The sequence below is a fragment of the Cucurbita maxima genome, unplaced genomic scaffold, assembly GCF_002738345.1.
Source record: "Cucurbita maxima cultivar Rimu unplaced genomic scaffold, Cmax_1.0 Cma_Scf00078, whole genome shotgun sequence".
Classification (NCBI taxonomy): Eukaryota; Viridiplantae; Streptophyta; class Magnoliopsida; order Cucurbitales; family Cucurbitaceae; genus Cucurbita; species Cucurbita maxima.
In genome coordinates this window covers 220,341-243,046 of record NW_019272094.1, presented here as the reverse complement: position 1 = coordinate 243,046, position 22,706 = coordinate 220,341, and the positions used below count along the sequence as shown (strand labels likewise).

Genomic DNA, 22,706 nt, shown 5'->3' with positions numbered 1-22,706 from the left:
GAAAGAACTGAGTTTACTTGAGTTATATAAGAAAAGTTATGAAAATCCAAATATATTAAAAAATATTGGAAAACAGATCAAAAACTAAGAAAAAAATGTTGTGTACATGAAGAGGACAATGACATGCATTAGATGACGGGCACTGAAGTGCGTCGAGGCCAACGACAGACATATGTCGTGCTAGGAGAGAAGTAGCATGTCTGGTTTTGCAATTGGGTGCATGTGACACTACAGCTAGAGCAATGCATCCAACGACCAATGATGACGCGTCGCCTTGACCTAACTTGATTTGAGATCCATATGCACGTGTTTTATAATTCTTTGTCTCCTTGTCTCTCCCCTCTCGACATCTCCTTCATAAGTACGTGAGTAGTACTTTAGCAAAGCGGTATCAGAGCGTTCGATTGTTAGTGAGTGTGAGATTACTTCATAGATTAGTGAGTGTTGGTTTAACAAATTAGTATCAGAGCGACTTTTATTTTCAACAAATTGTTATTAGAGCCGATGGCGAATATGATGGGTCAAATTCCGCTATGGCGATTAACGAAGACGAACTACAAGAATTGGAGCATCCAAATGAAAGCTCTCCTCGGTTCTCAAGACGCTTGGGAGGTGGTCGAAGAAGGTTTCGAAGAACCAAAGGATACCATGGGTTATATGGCAGCGCAAAACAAGGCATTAAAAGAAATACAATCAAAGGATAAGACAGCATTATACATGCTATTCTGAGTTGTTGACGAGTTGAGCTTTGAGAAGATTGCCAGGACAACTACTTCAAAAAGAGCGTGGGACACTTTAGAAAAGGTGTTCAAAGGAACCGACTAAGTCAAGCAAGTGCGTCTCCAACCTCTGCGTGGCGAGTTGGAGAACATGAAGATGTAGGAGTCAGAAAATGTATCTGACTACATTACGCGCGTATAGACCGTGACAAATCAACTAAATTGAAACGGAGAAATGTTACCTGAGACACTGGTTGTAGAGAAGATCTTGAGGTCGTTAACCAACAACTTTGAGAATGTTGTATGTGCGATAGAAGAGTAAAGGACCTAACGAAGTTCACGGTCGATGAGCTCATCGGTTCTCTCGAGGCACACGAACAACGTAAGAAAAAGAAGTAGGAGACACTCGATCAAGCGCTTCAGACCAAGGCATCAATAAAAGACGAAAAGGTACTTTGCTCTCAAAATATTCAAGGTAGAGGTTGTTGAAGTCGCGGGAATGGTCGAGGTGGTCAAGGCAGCAGAAATGAAGGACATTATAAGGAGAAGAGACAGTCGAGCCAAGCAAATTGGCGTGGAAGAGAACGTAGTTGAGGAAGAGGCGGTTGATCAAACATTCAGTGCTACGAATGTCAAAAATATGGTCACTATGCAAATGATTGTAGCTCCGAAAAAAGTTACAATTGTGGCAGAGTGGGGCATGTTGCAAAAGATTGTCGAGCCAAAAAAGGGTAGAAGGAGCAACCAACCTAGCCTTGGAAGACGTAACAAATGAAGGCCTTCTCTTGATGGATCAAGAAGACAACATCAACAACGACACTCTGTGGTACCTCGTCTCAGGGGAAAGAAACCATATGTGCGGTCATGAATACCTATTCAAAGAGATGCAAAAGATTGAAGATGGTCATCTGTCATTTGGAGATGTGTCAAAGGTGGAGGTCAAAGGCCGAGGTACGATACATCTCTTGCAAAAGGATGGTGTAATGGGGTCAATCCAAGATGTTTATTATGTACCAGACCTCAAGACCAACATATTGAGTATGGGGCAACTCATAGAGAAAGGTTACTCGATATTCTTAAAGGACCCACCTTCTAGACCTGAAGGATAAGCGAGGGCGTTTGGTTGATCAAGTCGAGATAGAAAGAAATCGGATGTAGAAACTGAACTTAAGAAGTATACGAGAAAAGTGTTTGCGAGTCAACGTAGAAGACAAGGCATCACTGTGGTATCTCCGTTTTGGTCACCTACATCATGGCGGCCTAAAGGAGTTATCAAAGAAGAATATGGTGCATGGGCTACCTAACATGGACTTTGAAAGAAAATTATGTGAAGAATGTGTGCTCAGCAAGCATGCGAGAACCTCAATTCAAAAGAAGACTGAATTTTGGGCTAAACAACCTCTCGAGTTGATCCATACAGATATATGTGGACCAATTACTCCCGAGTCATTCAGCGAAAAGATGTATTTCATTTCCGTATCGATGATTACTCACGAAAAACTTGGGCTTACTTTCTGAAAGAAAAATTCAAGGCATTCGAGATTTTCAAAAGGTTCAAAGTGATGGCGGAGAAGGCAAGTGGTAGACTTATCAAAGCTATACGATCTGATAGAGGTGGCAAGTATACTTTGACGGCTTTCATGGAATATTGTGAGGAGCAAGGCATAAGGCAATTCTAACCGCACCGTACACCCCTCAGCAAAATGGTGTAGTCGAGAGAAAGAATCGGATCATTATCGACATGGTTCAATCAATGTTCAAGAGCAAAAGGATGTCGAAGGAATTTTGGGCAGAAGCCATGCAATGTGTCATCTATGTACAAAATAGATGTCCACATGCAAAGTTAGATGATCAAACACCACAAGAGGCTTGGAGCAGACAAAAGCTTACAATCTCTCATTTCAAAGTGTTTGATAGTGTGGTTTATGCTCACATACCGGATCAACAAAGAACAAAGCGCGAAATCAAAAGCAAAAGGTATATCTTTATTGGATATGATGAGAAGACATAAGGATACAAACTACTTGACCCGATAAGCAAGATGGTGATAGTAAGTCGCGATGTGCGAGTAGATGAAGCAAACGAATGGGACTAGAACAATTCGACGGATGTCAATATCGAAGTTGGAGAATCATCAGTCGCTGCACCAACAAGTGCACCAACAGACTCAAAAATTTTCGATAATGAAGATGAACCACGACAACTCAAAATGCGAAGTTTGCGAGATTTGTATGACTAAACAAATGAGGTACACCTTGTATGTCTTCTGACATACACCTTGTATGTCTTCTGACAGATGCTGAAAATATCAACTTTGAAAAGGCGGTGCGAGACACGAAGTGGCAAACTGCCATGGATGAGGAGATTAAAGCATTTCATCGCAACAATATATGGGAAGTGACAAAATTACTGGAAGGAAGTCAGCCCATAGGTGTGAAGTGGGTATTCAAGAAAAAGATGAATGCTCAAGGCAAGATTTAGCGGTACAAGGCGCGACTTGTTGCGAAGGGATACAAGCAAAAGGCGAGAATCGACTATGATGAAGTGTTTGCTCCCATCGCTAGAATGTTGACAATTCGATTGCTGATTTTCCAAGCAGCTCAATTCAAATGACCGATTTTTCAAATGGATGTCAAGTCAGCATTCTTGAATTGTGTGCTTGAAGAAGAAGTATACCTCGAACAACCTCCCGGGTACATGAAAATTAGAGAAGAGAAGAAGGTACTAAAATTGAAGAAGGCGCTTTACGGGTTGAAACAAGCACCACGAGCATGGAATACTCGTATCGATACATACTTCAAGAAGAACGGGTACAAGCAATGTCCCCACGAACATGCACTTTACATAAAGAAGAGTAGAGGTAATGTGATACTTGTTGCTCTTTATGTCGATGACCTCATCTTTTTAGGCAATAATGATGAAATGATAGAAGAGTTCAAAAGCACAATAACACGAGAATTTGAGATGATAGACTTGGGTTTGTAGAAGTTTTTCCTTGGTTTGGAGGTTAAACAAGTAGAGACAAATTGCAACCCGATATCAACACCAATGGAACCAGGTAGAAAACTCTCAAAGTACGATGAAGGAGAATGTGTAGATGCAAATAGGTATCAGAGCCTGGTAGGAAGTCTTTGCTATCTTACATGTACAAGGCCAGATCTTTTATTAAGTGTCGACATAATAAGCCGGTTCATGGAGGAGCCAATTTATTCACATTGGAAGGCGTTGAAGCGAGTCCTATGATACATCAAAGGAACGGTGTCACTTGAGATATTCTACTCGAAAACAAAAGATTACAAGTTAGTTGGTTACTCCGACAGTGATTGGTGCGGAGACAGACGATCGAAAAAGTACATCGGGTTATGTATTCTCCATGGGCAACACAACATTTACTTGTTTTTCAAAGAAACAACCGATTGTGACACTCTCGACGTGTGAAGATGAGTATGTAGCAGCATCTTGGTGTGTGTGTCACATGATATGGCTTAGAAATTTGTTGAGTAAGATGGAGCTAAAACAACGAGGAGCAACCGTAATACAAGTTGACAAAAAATCAGCAATTGAGTTAGCCAAGAACCCAGTGAACAATGAAAGAAGTCAACACATTGACGTTAGATTTCATTTTATCTGAGATCATGTGAAGGAAGGAAGCGTGAAATTGCTGCATGTGGCAAGTCAGGATCAAGTTGCGGACATCTTTACAAAACCGCTACCAAAAGTACTTTTCTACAAATACAAGAAGATAATTGGCATGACAAATGACATAGCATTTAAGTTTACGACGGAGTTTTGTTGGAATAAACTTAAATAATGAAGATTATTTTTTTCTAAAATAAACTCAAGATAATTTTTAATTAATTTGGGTGGGTTAATTTTAGTTGGTTTTAAAATTGAGTCACAAAGTAAAAATAAAAGGCTAAAATAAAAATATAAAAGGCTAAGATTTATTTAACAAACAGTAGGTTTATGGGTTAGAAAATGGTGTCATGATGGCCATAAAAGAGCAAGAGGAAAAGAGCAAGAAGAGCAAAAGAGGAGAAATTGTCTCATTAAGTAGAGTGTAATAGAATTCTATCTGCTTGTCTTTCCCCTCTCGACATCTCTTTCACAAGTACGCAAGTAGTACTTTAGCAAAGCGGTATTAAAGCGTTCGATTGTTAGTGAGTGTGAGATTACTTCACAGATTAGTGAGTGTTGGTTTAACAAATTAGTATCAATGCGAGTTTTATTTTCAACATTTTCAAGGCCATTTGAGATTAGAAGAAGGGATTTAAGAGACACCGAAGATGGAGGAGAAACACATAAACTCTCAGAGACAAACCCATTCGAAGAATTTGTTAAAACCCACATCGGCCAGAGACTTCACACTTGAGACCCACAAGCGTCCGCTAATCGATTAGGAGAAAAATTTAAGGATTCTTACTGCGGAGGTTCGAAGCTTGAGGTCATTGGAGACGAAGGTCGAAAGAGACAGAGGGAGGTGGAGAATTGAGGCATCACCTTGGGTAAGGGTTTCGTAAACTTTTTGTTTCAAGAACTCTCGAATGTGTAGAAGATAACCATCTATGGCTCCATCTTGAGAAGATTTACGAGATTTGAGGGGATTCCGTGGGCGTCGGAAATGAAATCGAGGGAGAAAACGAAAAGAGAAAGAAGTTCGAAAACCACAAAGGTAAGGGAAAGAGAGAAAAATCGGGAGAGGAGGGAAATCACGTGGCCCAACCATGTGTGCACGACCTGGGGACAACCAACCCAAGTGGCGGTCCGGCCTGTGGCAATCTAACTTGGCCTGTTTTTCTCCTTTTGTGATATTTCTCCGTTTTGACTCTAATTTTGGTGTTGGTTTCATTGGTTTTCATCATTCTTACCAATAGGAACTAAACGAGGAGTTTTACAAATTTTGGAACCTTCTAAAGATGTAATTCCAAACAAAAAGTCTCATGCTTTCCAAGTAAGTGACTCTCGGAATCTTGGATGTAGCTATGATCATGATATGTTCGAAAGTATGATATAAGAAGCATGTCATACAAATTTAAGCATTAAGTGAGTTGATTTGATGTAGGTAAGAGCATGTCAAATGTATGATGCACGTTCATCGAGGAATGAACTATTGAGTTATGATATGACCGAGATTGAGAGCATGACTTTAGTATGATATGAAGCATGCCATAAGAAATCACTTATAAATGTTTGATGTGAATGTTTGATTAATCCACCACACCTAAATGGTGTGAAAGTTATCCTATTTATAATCAAATAAATTACAAGGATATGAAAATAGTAATAAATGGAAATAACAATAAATGGAAAGACCTATGATAATAAGGTAAATATTCTAATATTTGCCTTATAATAAAATATCAAATATAGTATATATGGTAAATTATAATTTATTACTAAATATCCTTAACACCCCACCGTAAGCTAAGCGTCGGATTTAAACGAACGTGAAGCTTGAATCTGAAAAATTCAAAGAGGTTGAGAAGCACTTTTCATGAAGATGCTAACAACCCGGTTCTTGGCCATCAAAAATTGTAGAGGGATTGCCGCTCAGCGGCGATGCTGCCTTGGCTTCGGCGAGAATATGTCTAACCCATGAAGAGGGATTGTCGCTTAGCGACGATGCTGCCTTGGCTCTGGTGAGAATATTTCTAACCCCAAGAAGTAGAAGGGGAAACCTAGAGCAAGGGACAAAGACAATGTTGAAGCCGGAAGAGTCGCCACATTGGGCGAGGGAGCCAATTTTGGCGAGAAGGGTAGCCGGAAGAGTCGCCTCATCGGGCGAAGAAGCCAATTTTGGCAAGAAGGGCGACGACAACTTGGTTGGCGAATAGGGCAGTGCGGCACCCAGATTCCGAAGGTAAATCTCTACAAAAGGTTGATAGGTTTAGGTTAGGGTTTATGTGAAGGATGAAGGTTGATTGGGAAGAAAATGAGAGATACTATATTGGCCAAGGGGAAAACCGATTGGGTTGGAAAATGTGAGGTTGTATGTACAGAGTATGACGAAAGGTGATTTGGAGGTCAATAGGGTGGAGCCGAAGAGTAATCAATCGGCTCCGACTACGGCAGCCATGAAGACTGCCCCTGCGGCGTCAAAACCAGCAGGGGTGGTGGAGAAGAAGATTAGAGGATTCAAAAGCCATTGAAAAGAAAGAATCGAGGTTGTTAAACCGAGAGGGCTCTGATACCATGTGAATGTTTGATTAATCCACCACACCTAAATGGTGTGAAAGTTATCCTATTTATAATCAAATAAATTACAAGGATATGAAAAATAGTAATAAATGGAAATAACAATAAATGAGAATAACAATAAATGGAAAGACATATGATAATAAGGTAAATATTCTAATATTTGCCTTATAATAAAATATCAAATATAGTATATATGGTAAATTATAATTTATTACTAAATATCCTTAACAGCATGGAATGACCTGAAATGACATAGGTGGAATGTTACTATGTAAGTGTAAACACAACTTATGAACCGAGACTAATGACTAGGTATCCATGTTTAGATCTCTATGCTATGTCTCTATTTCATATGTTTATGACGTATGCGATTATATGGAGACGATTACGGGTTTGCCAACTAACCCCTAATTGTCAACCTGACTTGATTGTCAAGGGTATGGATAATCATAGGACTGACTTATGATATTTTATGACTTATGAATATACCTTGTGAGGACTACAGTGAAGTTTTAGCTTCCTGTAGTGCACCTGTCACGAGCGACAGGGGCCCACAGCTGTACGTTACGAGTTGATTATGATTATTGTTCATGCATGTAAGTATGCGGTTATAAAGGGACAATAGGGTTCATTAACTAGCCCCTTATTGTAAACTTGACTCGATTGTCAAGGGTCCGGATAACTATAGAATTGACATGATATTTCATGATAATGTGCCCTGTGGGGACCATTCGAAAGCTTGTCAATTAGCTTTCTTTTAGTGAACCTATCACAAGTAGTAGGGTCCACAGTTACACCTTAGAGTTGGTCGAGCCTTAACATGCATGGACCCTATGAGATTTATATCGAGATCACGCCTCGATGACTTTGAGATACGATGATGATAATGATTAGAGACTAGCAGAAATGACTAACTAGGAGACCTAGAGAACTTACAAATACCCAGGGCTGGAGGTCCAATTAGGACCATAAACGAACAAATGGAATGAGTACATCTAGGGTATAGCCTAGGAGGCGCCTATAATGGGAGACGAACACCCAAATGAGAATAAAACACAATATGAGTTAACTAAGATTAACAAATTTTGATAACAAAATATGAACTACCAGCAAGGTGCTTACTGAATATATTTTATATACTCATCCCTACTACTTTGAATTTCTTTCAGATAAGGCATGATGGAGCGGACGCGGCGGATGCGCACATGAGCTAGGGGCTATAGAGTTTTAGGCTAGATCGATGTCATATATCCTTTTGCTAGGGTCGTCAGTTCGTATTCAGGCCGACTCGAATCCATGCGCCTGACACGTGTCTTCTCACGGGTCAGGATGCGTTTCTCCAATGAAAATTTGCCAATGGACCAATGTAAATTAGAGAAATAATGTTGTATAGTTCAAACTCGAAACTAATATCATGGACTCATATAGGTTGACTCGGATTTTAAAGAACGGAATCGAACTTTCATTAAAGATATATTTGTGGCAATGTCTTAAGCTAGCCAGGTAAGTGGCTCACCCGTCATAGGTTACGCGTTATTTGTTGTATGTTGGCACGTGCCCGTGGATCTGCACGTGTCATTAAATTGTATGCTAGTTTAATATGCTTAAGTACGAACTCATGTGAACGTGAATGTATGCTATGTATGCTGCTTAGTTTGATGTGATATGTTATGCATGTGACGATATGTGGTTCTTGAGTGATTATGGCATGATTGTATGAAATATTTGAATGTAAATAGCATGAATTGTCTGACATGAAACACGGTAAATTATCTAAAATCATAACCCCGATAGGAATATGTACGAAATGTAAATTGAAAATGAGAATGACATGAAGCATGGAACGTGACAGGGGGGTTATGATCATTAATGATAAATGTAGAAGAAGGGGGGACCTCATGCATTATGTGTGTTCCTGCATCTGGGGGATACCCCTATCCCATCACGAGGGTACGGATGCGTACATCCAATGATAGGATAACGATCGTTATACTTTGCATAGCGTTGCGGTGACGGTTACTAGTTTTAATGGGTCCCAGCATAAGGGGCTCCCAGAGTATGCCCACTGGATAAGGAAAGTGGCCCAGCGGTGTGCGAATTAGCTGGTGAGCCCATACTCGCACGTATGGGTTGTGTGTAGAGTATATGGTATACGTCCACGATTACCCATTAGGGCAGCACCGTAGGGGAAACGAAACGAAACGAAATGGAAGATAGGTCCCATCATTTCATTGCATGTGATTGTTACATAACCCCGATAAGGGGGTTACTTACTGAGTATTCTAGAAATACTCATGTCTCGTGCTACTACATTTTTTAGGTTAAGGCAAGGCATTCCTGTACGGCTGACGACGGTATCGCAACTCGAGACCATGAAACATGCATAGGGTAGTATTTTCTTAGACTTAGGCTAGACTATGATCTGTTTAATTAAACTCTTGTTCATTTTGTTTAGTCTTTTGTTGTGTCGTTTAAGAGATGTTTTCGAAACACGCAAGTCCATGGCTGTGTTTTAAGATAAAAGTTATGTTTTATGGAATTTAAACGAAGTCTTCCGCATTCAATGTTTATGATACGTATACAGTAGCGACCTTAAATTAAGTAGAAAATTTGTGGTCGTTACAAAACTTATCATTAACAAATTTTATTATTTTTTCGCCATATTTTAAGTTTTATTCTCAATGGGTTATTTTTAGGTTTTTGGTGTTGATAGGGTCCTCCATCCAACCATTACCTTGGCTCCTAGTCTCATCTACTCGGACCTCCCTATTGATATTAAGGTGTTCTAGCAACCTTAAGTTTTATTTGTTGGCTCTATTTATGTTTACTACAAATTTTAGACTTGTACGTAAGGCTCACTCTCGGTCAAATACGATTTGTCCACTAAACTCTCTGGTCACAAATAATTATTGTTCCCAACTTGACACATATCGCATTGATCACGGGTTTTGCAGGGATTAGTAAACTAAGAATACACATTCCCATCTCCATATCGTAAATAGTTCATGAGCATAAACTTGAGTCATACATCACACTTACTAATCATGATTCACTACTATGCTCACATTTTATGCATGAATTCATGATTATTATTATTATTATTTAACTCATGCCATTTACATACATTCACCGTTTTTAGGTCTTAAACCCATGGTAACATGCTGGTTTAGGAGCTTCGATATACTACTTACATGAATCGTCAACTCCTTTGCTTAACACACTCCTTTAAATCTCTTCATTTTCATTTTCTATCTCACATTCCTTTAAATATAGTCTATATGTATTAAATGGATTCCATGATGCATAAAATGTAGGTTAAAATTTTGCACACATAAATTCAAGTAGTCGTATTTAAAAAGTATATAGACCAAAATGAATCAAATTTAAAAATACAAAAACAATAAAGAATATAGAAATATTAAAATGATCAAATGTCAAAAGGGATGCATATAGTAGTTAAACCATACATGTCTAATATCTATGTTGAATAAAGAAAAAAACTTGCATACAAAAATGGTATTAATTTTATAAAATTGGCTACTCTTTGTAAGGTAGTAACTCAGCTTTGTATGGAGTAATGTTGATCTATACACTATACACCGGAAGAAACCAACTGATTATTCTCGGAGCCTTTTTGAATTGACTTTTGAAACGCCTTAAAATATTTTTAAATGTAAGAAAATATACTTTAAACTCATGCATTTCCTTAAATATACCGAAATTAATCTCAAAATTTTGTTTGTCTATTTATTTGTGTTTAATAAAACTCTAACAAAGTTAAATTTTTAAAAATTAAATGATATGTCAAATATAAATTTAATACAATATCCGCCTTACATGAAAGTTTGATTCACTCGAAAATTTGATTCACTATTCTTACTATTGACACATATTACGGGTCTAGGTAGGATCTGTCTCCAACTCGACTACACAGTCATCTCAATCACATTACTTCACATTTATCTAGAAAGAAAAATTAAAAATAATTTTGGTGAGTAATTAATTTCCTCTTTTAACTTTGCAACTTATCATTAACAAATTTTATTATTTTTTCGGAATATTTTAAGATTTATTCAAAATGGGTTATTTTGAGGTTTTTTGGGCTGGATAAAGTCCTCCATCCAACCATTTGGCTCTTAGTCTCATCTATTAGGACCTCTCTATTGATATTAAGGTGTTGTAGCAACCTTAAGTTTTATTTATGGGCTCTATTTATGTTTACTACAAATTTTAGACTTGTATGCAAGGCTCACTCTCAGTCAAATACGGTTTGTCTACTAAACTCTCTGGTCAGAAATATTCATTGTTCCCAACTTGGCACACATCGCATTGGTCATAGATTTTGCAGGGATTAGTAGACTAATAATACTCATTCACATCTCCATATCGTAAATAGTTCATAAGCATAAACTAGAGTCATACATCATATTTACTAATCATGATTCTCTACTATGCTCACATTTTACGCATGGATTCATGATTATTATTATTATTATATAACTCATGTCATTTTATGCATGGAGCTTCGAGATACTACTTACATAAATCGTCAATTTCTTTGCTTTCATAATGGTTCATAATATGGTCACAAATATGTGAAGAATTGAGAGAAAATTGGATCAAGGATTTATCCATTAAGATTGGAAATGGCCAAGCCCAACTAAGCAATTGGGCATGGACGGGTCTCTGACCAATATTGCTGAAAAATGACTAAAGAAATTTTTTTCCATCACATCGTTTTAATATATTTTTTATACACGCTAATAACAATAAAATAAAAAATATTTATTCTCATTAATATTTCTCAAGAGAAAAAGAGGAAAAATTATGAGATAGGAAGAAAAAGTAAGAAAAGTAGGGAGTAATAGTTTGAAAACTAATATTTTTTTTTTCAAGAATTTTTTGATAAATTCTTTTGGGATAATTTTTGTTGTGGTTCATTTGTTGAAAATTGTGGTATGTACATTTATCTAGCATAGAAATTTAATAAAGGAATTAGGCTCTCCAACTAGACCCCTCCTCCATCATTTAAGGTAAAACAAATTATAGGGACTGCCTTAAATCACATACTTATTTTAATTTAGCTAGTTTGAATTGGTTATTTTTGTATTTGTATATAAAGAGAGTTTGAGTTGGCTAATGCATTCAAATCCATTCTTATTTCTAAGAAGTTTGGGAATTTGAATCAAAAGAAAATAAGGCAAGGTAGAAGAGACAAGTGAACTAGAAAGGATGGAATTGATATCAAAGTTTATGGCATTAATACCAATGCTGCTATTGTTGGTGTCTAATGCTACCATTGATGCTACTAGCGGTGTTTTTTGATATTACGAAATTTGGTGCCAAACCTAATGATGATGTTACTCAAGTACGTGTACATTTGTTTGAGTTGATAAACCAAAATTTCATTTTGTACAAAATATTTTTCTCAAATGAAATGGTTGTATTCACAAGCTTAAGCAGATGCATGGAAGGAAGCATGTGCCTTGGCTACTCCAAGTAAAGTATTAGTTCTGAAAGGAACTTATCAATTGGGAGCATCCAGGCTCAAAGGTCCATGTAAAAGTCCTATTAAGCTTCTAGTTGAAGGAACATTACAAGCTTCTCCTACCAACAGAGAAGGAGATGGGTTGCTTGTTATGGAATACGTCGATCATTTGACATTGACTGGTACAGGAGTTTTCGATGGCCAAGAAACAGCTGGTTGGGAAAAGAATGATTGCCACCTGAAGAAAATATGCAAAAAGCTTCCCATGGTAAATGCTCCTACATACTTTAATTATAAAAAGAACCCATAATTTGGGTTAGTATTATATGTTTTAACACGGGAGTGTTTTTTCTTTGTTTGTTTAAGATGAGCAGAATTTGAAGTTCAATTTCATCACAAATTCGATAGTGAAGGACATAACTTCATTGGATAGCAAGAATTTTCATATCATGTTTTGGCCGACAAGAATCTTACCTGAAAATTACTGCACCAGACCATAGTCCCAACACCGATGAAATTCACTTGGGTGATTCAGAAGACGTTTACATTCTCAATACCGTGATCGCAACGGGAGATGATTGTATATTTGTCGGATACACTAACAGAAAAATAACCATTAGTGATGTTACTTGCAGACCGAGACATGGCATTAGCATAGGCAGCTTGGGCAAGTATAAAACTGAAAAAGAAGTGGTAGGAATTACAGTGAAGAAATGCAAATTAATCGGTACTACAAATGGTGTCAGGAACAAATCATTGCCAGATTTTGCCGTCTTCTACTCCAGTTGCAAGGGCACATCTTCTACTACAGTTGTAGGGGCACATCTTCTACTCCAGTTGCAGGGGCCCATCTGTGCTAAACCAGCGCTACTTGAGACCATTCCGTCAACTGATTGAATAATCTTTTAATGCCAACAAATGTTTCAAACCATTTTTCCTATCATTTTTATTTTAGCTGTCAAAATTTTATTTACAACATGCCATGATGTTGATGTTTACAATAAGTGTATTTTTTACATTTATGAGAAATAATACTTTTTACTACGGCTGCCACATAATTGACATTACTTTGATGGAGGAGAAGATCAGTTTAGTATTACACTGTTTGCGGAGGTTCCTTACCATGAAAAAATTACAGATGGAAAGTAATTAAAATTTATATCTAATAAATAATTTTAAAAACACCACAATATAGATTTATGGTACCATTAAAGTTTCAAAATCTATTATATAAACCATTTATAAAAAGAAATATTAAGGACAAACACTCCATTTATAATTTAATTCAAAGTAAACTATTATTGGAATTAACTTAGAAAACACACCTAGATTTACAGAAGAAAAGAGTAATAAAGGAAAATAAAATTATAAGAATAAGTACTAAATTAATCAAATATATCAAGAAAAAGGCTATACATCCTTGCGTCTAGGTTTCGTTTCAAGAATTTAGTAGTTAGTAGAGTAATGAAAAATAATCGTTAAATCTTGATATGATAACCCTTCGACTCCGAATGTGGTGTCTATTGATTGGGTCTTGAATTAGGGAATCGAATTTCATTTTGAGTTACGGAAAGGAAGAAAATACTTTATATATGGACTCATGAAAGTATCTGAGTGCTCGAGCATTCAATCACTATTATATTGAATGGATAATTGGTTTTTTCTTTTAGTTGAATCTTAAAAAAAAAGGAACTTCTTTCTTTTTGATAAGTTCTAGCAAAATAAAATCATAAGAATAAGTACCAAATTAATCAAAGATATCAAGAAAAAGGCTATCCTTATAAGAGAGTTTTGTTGAATCCATTGCAAAACGTCAAAAAGGAATGAAAATAGTTTGACGAATGAAAATAGAATCAACAATCATTATGATTTGATAGTTAGGAAAATATCTTATCCCAAAGAGCATAGAGAGTTGATGATTCTAATTTGAATAGAAATGATGTCCATAGAAATACAACTAATTTTAGATAAAAGAAACCAAACATGTTGATAGATATAAAAACAATTCTAGAAAGAGTTGAAAGATTGTGAAACAACTTAAAAAGGGATGGATTATTTGTAAACATATCACAATTTTGCTGAGGAGAAAGGGAGAAGTACTTTGGGTTTGATTCAGCCTCCATTGATCACTAAAATGTCAGCTTATTAGTAGAAAAGATTTGACAAGGATGAAGATCGACTCGAGGCCTCGACCATGAGAGGCCTCTACTCTCTCTAATCAGAATGTTATTGCTTGATGATTCAACCATGAGAGGCCCCTACTCTCTCTCGTTAGAATGTTAGTGCTTGATGATTTAGAATAAAATGTCGAAGAAAATGAGTGTATGAAACAGTAAAAAGGTGCTTAAAATCAAAACCCTAATCAGCGACGTTTGAAGCACGTGCTAAAAAAACTGAGTAACGATCGATGTTTTTCAAAAGTTTCCTTAAAAATGATCAAGCTTGATGATTTAGAATAGAATTTCGAAGAAAGGAGTTGTAAAACAGAAAAAAGGTCTTAAAATCAAAACCATAATTTAGAAACCCTAATCCAGAACATTTCAAGCACGTGCTAAAAAAATTGAGTAACGGTCCATGTTTTTTGTAATTTTCTTGGGGAAAGATCAAGCTTGATGATTTAGAATGGATCACGAAAAAAAAGGAGTGTATAAAACAGTAAAAAAAAGTGTTTAAAATTGAAACCCTAATTTTCGACATTCTATTCTAAATCATCAAGGTTGATCATTCACCAAGAAAATTTCGAAAAACATCAACATTACTACTTTTAGCATGTGCTTCAAAAGTCCCGAATTAGGTTTTTCGAAATTCTCTTGGGAAATGATCAACCTTGATGATTTACAATATAGTCGAAGAAAAAGGAGTGTATAAAACAGTAAAAAAGTTTTTAAAATCGAAACCTCAATTTTATTACCATTTCCAACATTTTCGACCCTTCTAAAGTTGTTTTTGACCTTATTAGGGCATTTTAAGTCGGTAAGACTCCTATTTGCTCAAATTTAATATTTTTTTAGCTAAAACTAAGAGTAATCAATCTGTTTAGCTAAACTAAGTTTAATAATATGTCCTAAGAACACCTATAAAATAGTTTGGGAATCTAGGCTAAACAAGTAAGTGACTCTACTTTTGTTGGTTGGAAGGATTGTATGACGAAGCATGGGTGTCACAGAATTAGGAATGTTATGCTATTTTAAGCATGTTATGTGATGACCTATTATGCCATGTTATGAATGTGTGTGACGCTATGCTACGTCATGATATGTAATGCCATGTGAAGCCATGTTATGAATGTGTGTGATATAAGTCATGATAAGTACTATTCATACATGATTCATGTGTACTATGACATGAATGAAAAGAAAAAAGAAATGATTCTTATTATATGCTATGATTTTAAGTTATGGGGACCTTATGCATTTATCAATGTTATGTGCATTAGGATATTTCCTCGTTATGTTATGTTATGTTATGTTAGTACAGACGCGTACCTTCGATATTTTTGTTCATTATCATATCATGTGAGCCTTTCACTCTATGGTGTTGGGCGACGCATTAGCGTGTTTAGCTCGATGAAGCCAGACCCAGGAGTACGTATACGAGTCCGCTTGCTAGGTCCATGTGTGCATGCGTGGGCCGTGTATAAGGAAGTACCACACATCCAACCCTACCTAAACTTGAAAGAACTCAAGCTCATGATACGTTGTTTTAAAAGATAGGTTTCATCATGTATGTGTATGTTACATTACCTGACTCCAACAATGAGGTTACTTACTTGAGTATTTACTAAAATACTCAAACAACATGCTACCCTTATTTTTCATGTAAAGGTAAAGCGTCCATACACGGATAACGATGAATGCTGGAATGGTCATGAAAGCTGAGATAGGACAGCCGTATGCATTGTTTTCAATTAATAGTTCCATATGTAGCTTTTCATTTTCATACTAAAAATCTATGTTAATGTTTTATTTTGACGATGTTATTATTTTTATTTATTGTTTTATATTAAACATATAAGTTCATGGCTTCGTTTAAAATGTTTTATTTAGATTTTCGCATATGTTATTAAAGGCATGCATGTTATGACGTCTCTGATCTAGGTAAGAAAAGTTCATTATTATTAATGAGTATATTTATATTAATGAATGAAAGTAATTTTAAACTAGGTTTTTAATTCTATCACAAACTAATTTACTTTAGGAATAATCTTGATATCTTACTATTTTCCACTTTCTAAAACAAAAGATTATCGGTAATGCCCCTAATTTTTTTAGGTTAATTAGTGACGTTACCCTAGCATGCTTTAATCACATATGCAAAATTCATAATAAATACTTTTAAAATAAAGTCATTGAGTTACCTATTCATCCAGTTCAAAACAAAAATAAATATAGCATGGTTTTTAACCTAAAACAAATTGGCATAAATTACCTACCAACTACTAATGAAATTCAATGTTATTGTCCTATCATGATCTATCCTAACTTCCATGGCCTTTCCAGTTTTCACAGTCATTCGTGCATGAGAGTTTTGCCTTTACTTAAAAAATATAAGGTAACATGTGATTTGAGTATTTTAAGAAATTCTCGGTAAGTCAATCCACTATTGGAGTTAGCAATGCAGCCACACACAATACATGATTGAGATCTACCTTTTAAAATCGTAACATGACCTTAGGCTCTTTCTAGTTTCGGATAGGATTTGATGCATGGTACTTTTTCACTCACGGCCCACGTACACACTCAAGGACCCACTAGGCGGGCTCCTATACGTACCCCTTGGGCCTAACTTGGTTGGGACAAAATAGTACACGTCACAGGATGCCTCAGAAAAGGAAAGACCCACATGATATCATGACAAACATAAATATCGAAGGTATGCATTCGTACTAGCATAACATTACGGGGGAGTATCTTGATGTACATGACATACATACATGCATGAGGTCCCATGATTTTCATTCCTAACGTAATAGTTGTTTCATTTCGTTTCTCTTTTCCTCCATAACATATTTCATATATGGATCATGTATACATGGTATATATCACGTGATCCATCACATAACTTATATGGTAAGACATAACATTTCATACATGACATTTCATTTCATTCATAATATAGTGTAATGGATATCACATGCATACATGGCAATACAAAGAGCATATAATTTCATTCATAATATAGTGTAATGGATATCACATGCATACATGGCAGTACAAAGAGCATATAAGCATCACATAATTAATATGATGCATGCACCATCATAAATCAACCAATTAGCTAACTCCAACAGTAAGATCACTTATAAGGTTGGCCTTGGCCGAAGTTACTAATTACTCGATAGCCGCTTCGAAAACTATGTTCCAATGTTAATTCTCACCCATATCAATTCATAAAACATGCTTAGAGCATATAAACCTCTTAGCCTAACTAAACATGATGATTATTTCTAACCTAAGTCCTACAACTAACTAAATTTGGATAAATAGAACTCTTACTTTTCTCAAATGCCTTGAATAAGGTAAAACTGGTTTTAGAAAGATCGAAAACTTAGGAAATGGTACATAATTTTTAAACGAGCCGTCTAAGCTGAGAAGCGGAGTCTATTGCGCCGCCAAGCCGCGTCAACGCGGGAATGAGGCGGGTCATTATTCAAGTTAAGCGTGGGTTGTATGGGTTGGGTTGAGGCACACTTGGCTGATACGTTCCGAGCTGGACTGCATGTATTGGGCTGTGGGCGTTGTAGAAGTGTGGTTCACCTATAGCAGAGGCCCGAGAGCGATATGACAACCTAAAATCCAAAGATTTGTCTCCCTTACCTGCCCAATGCCGTAAATGTGTGGATTTGGATGTGTTTATGGGGGATATGAGATGTGAATTTAAGGGAGGGTCGTGTTAGTTACTTTTGCAAAAATAATGCCTCGCGGAAATCGCAAGATATCGGACCAAATTTAAATATATATATATATATATTTTTTTTTTAATTTTTTTTTTAATTCCAAACCATTACATTATTTCAAAGTCTAATTCCATTGAAAACAAATTAAATTTAATTTTAAGTCGTTTGAAACATGAAAAATGTAAATTAAGAAATTCAAACTAAATGTGATTTTTGTGTGGTTAGTTGAATATATTTATGGACTTTTCCTAAATCGATTAATGCAATGACAAGAACTTAGGGATACAAAACTTTCTATGACGGACTTTTCATGATAGAATTTTTTATGACATCTTCAAACCATCAATTTTGCAAATCACATATTACAAATATGAAATTAAAATGATTACCGTATGACAACATTACTTCATCAATAATTATTTTAATGTACTTCAAATACATTAATTATTTTATTAATGTATTATAATATAATTTGTTTTTTGTGAGGTGATAATACCATGTATTAAATATTAATTTGAACCATTTAATAAATAAAATATTATTTTTTATTTAATATGTTTATGAACTGGTTATTTAAATTCTTCCGTTAATCAATTATCATTCACTAATTATACACCACTTCACGATAAATTTAGAGTTGCACTCCTATACGGTGCACGACAAATGGTGTCATAGATGAAATTATTACTAGATCCTTTAAGAGCGGATTGTAATTATGTATTAGGTCAAAAGTTTGTTTTGCCCTTGTAACTATATTTACGTCTTTAATTACCACAAATTCTTGAAAGAACAATTGTTTATGATCCAACCATGATAAGAGGGTAGGGACCTTTACTTAAGTTCTCATGTCATCACATAGAAAACTACTCATCTACTTACTTGATATGAAAATAACTAAATTACATCTCATAAGACATGTTCTCAAATCTTTGGTTAGTCTCTAAAGTGGAAGACATATTGAATTGGTTATGAAAGTTGTTCTCACCTTGCAAATCAAATGATAAACCCTAATAAGTAGAGTTTGGAACTCACTTAGAATTAAGATCGAGTTGCATATGATCATACGGTAAAATATTAATCTTCTCAAGTAAAAAAATTATTAAAAAAAATAGATAAATTATTTTGGCTTAGTCCTACACAAACTCATTCTACGAGATATCTCTACTCATATTTTCATTTGAAAGACTTGGATCAAATCATTTATAACAATTATGGCTCATAACAACAATGTTATCAGAATAAAGCACCCAACATTATCCATATTTTATAAACCATTATATTACTACTTAAACATGATGTTTCTAAGTTATTACAAATGTCTAAAAGTTATTTTAAGTGAGAATGATAACTTGGATTATTTTATTTTTAATAGATTTAAATTACGGACCAAGGGATCTTCTTAATCTCTTCATTTTCATTTTCATCTCATACTTCTTGAAATATAGTCTATAAAATTGAATACTCTTTGTAAGGTAGTAACTCACCTTGGTATGGAGTAATGGGCATCTATGCCTATGAAGAAACCAAGTTAAATAGATCTCGCTTATAAATATTTGAACTTTCCATTTGTGTTTAATAAATCTCTAACAAAGTTAAATTTTAAAAAATTAAATGATATGTTAAATAATACAATATCCGCATTGCTCTAAAGTTTGATTTATTATGGACATAATTACAAGTCTAGGTAGGATCCCATTACCTGGATATTTATCTTAAAAAAAAAATTAAAAATAATTTTGATGAGTAATTACTCCTTAACTAGCCAACTTATCATTAACAAATTTTATTATTTTTTTGTTTTATTCACAATGGGTTATTTTTAGATTTTTGGTGTTGATAGGGTTCTCCATCCAACCATTACCTTGGCTCCTAGTCTCGTCTGACCAACCTATGGATATTAAGGTGTTCTAGCAACCTTAAGTTTTATTTGTTGGTTCTATTTATGTTTACTGATGTGTCGTTCAACCTCGAAATAGCTTGAAATTCTAAATTTTTTTCATCATTTCATTCCATACCCCCTTACATGTATCCACTAACTTCATAATTCACGGTGGGTTATCATCCTAGAAAGGAAAATAATATTTTTGAGGATAACACCATTGGGTTCAATTTTATTTCTTTTCTTGTTTCCTTTAGAAAAGAAACTTTAAAGGAATTCATTGACAAAAGGAACAAGAACAGCCTAAGGAGGTAGAGGGAACCCTGCCCAAACGCTACATGGTGGCCAAATCGAAGATGGAGACCTATTTTCTGCAAGAGACCGCATAAAGATCCAAAAAACATAGTGGAAGCGGAGCTTGATAATTGAGAAAACCACATATAAAATTCTATACCTTTATAGCTCGCAAATGATAATTGATAGTGAATGAATGTGATTTGAGAGTGGATTCTGAAAAATATACGGCAAGTGCGTCAAATAGAATGTATCAATCACGTAACAAGACATGTGAAGAATTGAGAGAAAATTGGATCAAGGGTTTGTCCATTAGGATTGGAAATGGACAAGCCCGACTAATCAATTGAGAATGGACGGGCCTCGACGGACCAATATTGTTAAAAAATGACTAAAGAAATTTTTTCCATCACATCGTTTTAATATATTTTTGACACACGCTAGTAATAATAAAATAAAAAATATTCATTCTCATTAATATATTTCTCTCAAAGAGGAAAAATGATGAGATAGGAATAAAAGTAAGAAAGGTAAGAGTAAATTCTTCCATTAGGGTGTTATTTTTATTTATTTATTTTTTATTAATCTAAAAATTCGGGTATTACAATATCACAGTCATGTTTGTCCAAGACGCGTTGCTCATGATTGCGATCAGATGTCCTAGTCATGCTTGTCCAAAATATGTTGTCCATGGTTGCATGCTCGTTCCAAAACTCTTTTAGTTGCTTTCATGTATAGTTAGGTCTTTATTATTATGTGTCAATAGGGGGTGTATGACCTTTCACAAAAATCTTGTCTTCACCCACCACGGCTAAAATGCATCCAAATGTACTATAGGGGTTCGACTAGTCATCAATTCTTCCTACCAAAGTTATATGCTATCAAAACGGTTGTGGTTGATTATTAGTTTTTAGCTTATAGCATTGCTTTCTTCCAAATTATTTTCAATGCATTTCCTAGTTCATATTTTCTAAAACACATTCTCTCAAATGTGACCGAGGCTCCATCATACATTCGAATTGTCCATGACTTATAATTTTTATAGGGTTGACTCGTTCGCCGAGTTAGAACAAATGGCGCATAAGCATTCTACTATTGTCACAAAAGTATGATTGTGACATCTCGGGAAATTCTCCACTTGGTGTGTTAGTTCCTTGATTTTCCAACCTTTTGAGGCTATTTTTGTAATTTTCAAAACTTTAGGACTATTTGTGCAGTTCTTGATTTCACAGTTATTTTTCAATTTGTGTTGTTTCAGTTCTCTTTTTCCAAATACATTTTTAACAAGTTCTAATTTTTAAAAAACTTCTTTCCTTATTTATCTTCCATTTTTCCATTTGGCTTCAAATTTCCTTTATGGAATAATTCATAAATTTTGATGCTAAATTTAAAACAATCAAGAACTCCATACGTGATCATGTAAGAGCCTTCGGATGTAAAATTTATGAACACGTAAGGAACGGCAAAATTTATTACAAGTCTTTGCATATTCTAAATTAGGGAGAGTCCAATTTGGGATACTTCATTTCGAAAACGATAATATTTAATATTCATATTACTAAACTATAATCAAGATTGTCGATAATTTATTATGTTTTGGTTTACACTCATTTTATATAATTCAGCTACATTCATAATTTGGGTGTAAATAAAAGTTTATGCGGGTTTGTGAAACATTTAGATGAATATAATAGAAGGACAAATTTTAATAATTTGACCATTAAAATTGTTGTTTAGATTCTCATTATTGTTTTCTAAACAAGACCCAATAATCATTACAAAAGTTAATTGGAAATAGGAAAACTAAGAGAGTAATTCAAACATAAATTAATATGAATATTGTCTATACAAAAAAAGACATAATATAGAAAAGATAAACAAATGAGAAGAACAAATAAACCTCTCTTTGGAAAGATCTCAAAGCTCTTAGGACTTTCTTCAATTATGGTCTTTAATTTGGAAGAACTTGAAGATCTTTTATATGGTATGAGAATTATTGGTGCCACTTCAACTCGAGTTTGCATTCTATTCACCATCTCTATTTCGATGAATGTAATAGGAAAAGAAGATACTATGTTTTGTTAATAGAGATGTAGAAGCAAATAAGAGAGAAGTAATTAGAGTTATATATACTTTGAAAATGGGTGATTGTAAAGCCTAAAAAAAGGATTATATTATGTTGGCATGCTCCCAAAATTAAAGAGACCGTTGAGGCTATTTAGAAGCCATATT

General features: G+C 35.0%; 1 protein-coding gene and 1 pseudogene across 2 annotated transcripts in view; both read left to right on the top strand.

Annotated features, from left to right (window-relative positions):
* The window catches only part of LOC111472545 (exopolygalacturonase-like), a 373,620-nt gene that overhangs the window by 203,086 nt on the left and 147,828 nt on the right, over window positions 1–22,706 (top strand). The gene's annotated exons all lie outside the window — the stretch shown is intronic.
* LOC111472554 lies at window positions 7,293–13,302 on the top strand (annotated as a pseudogene).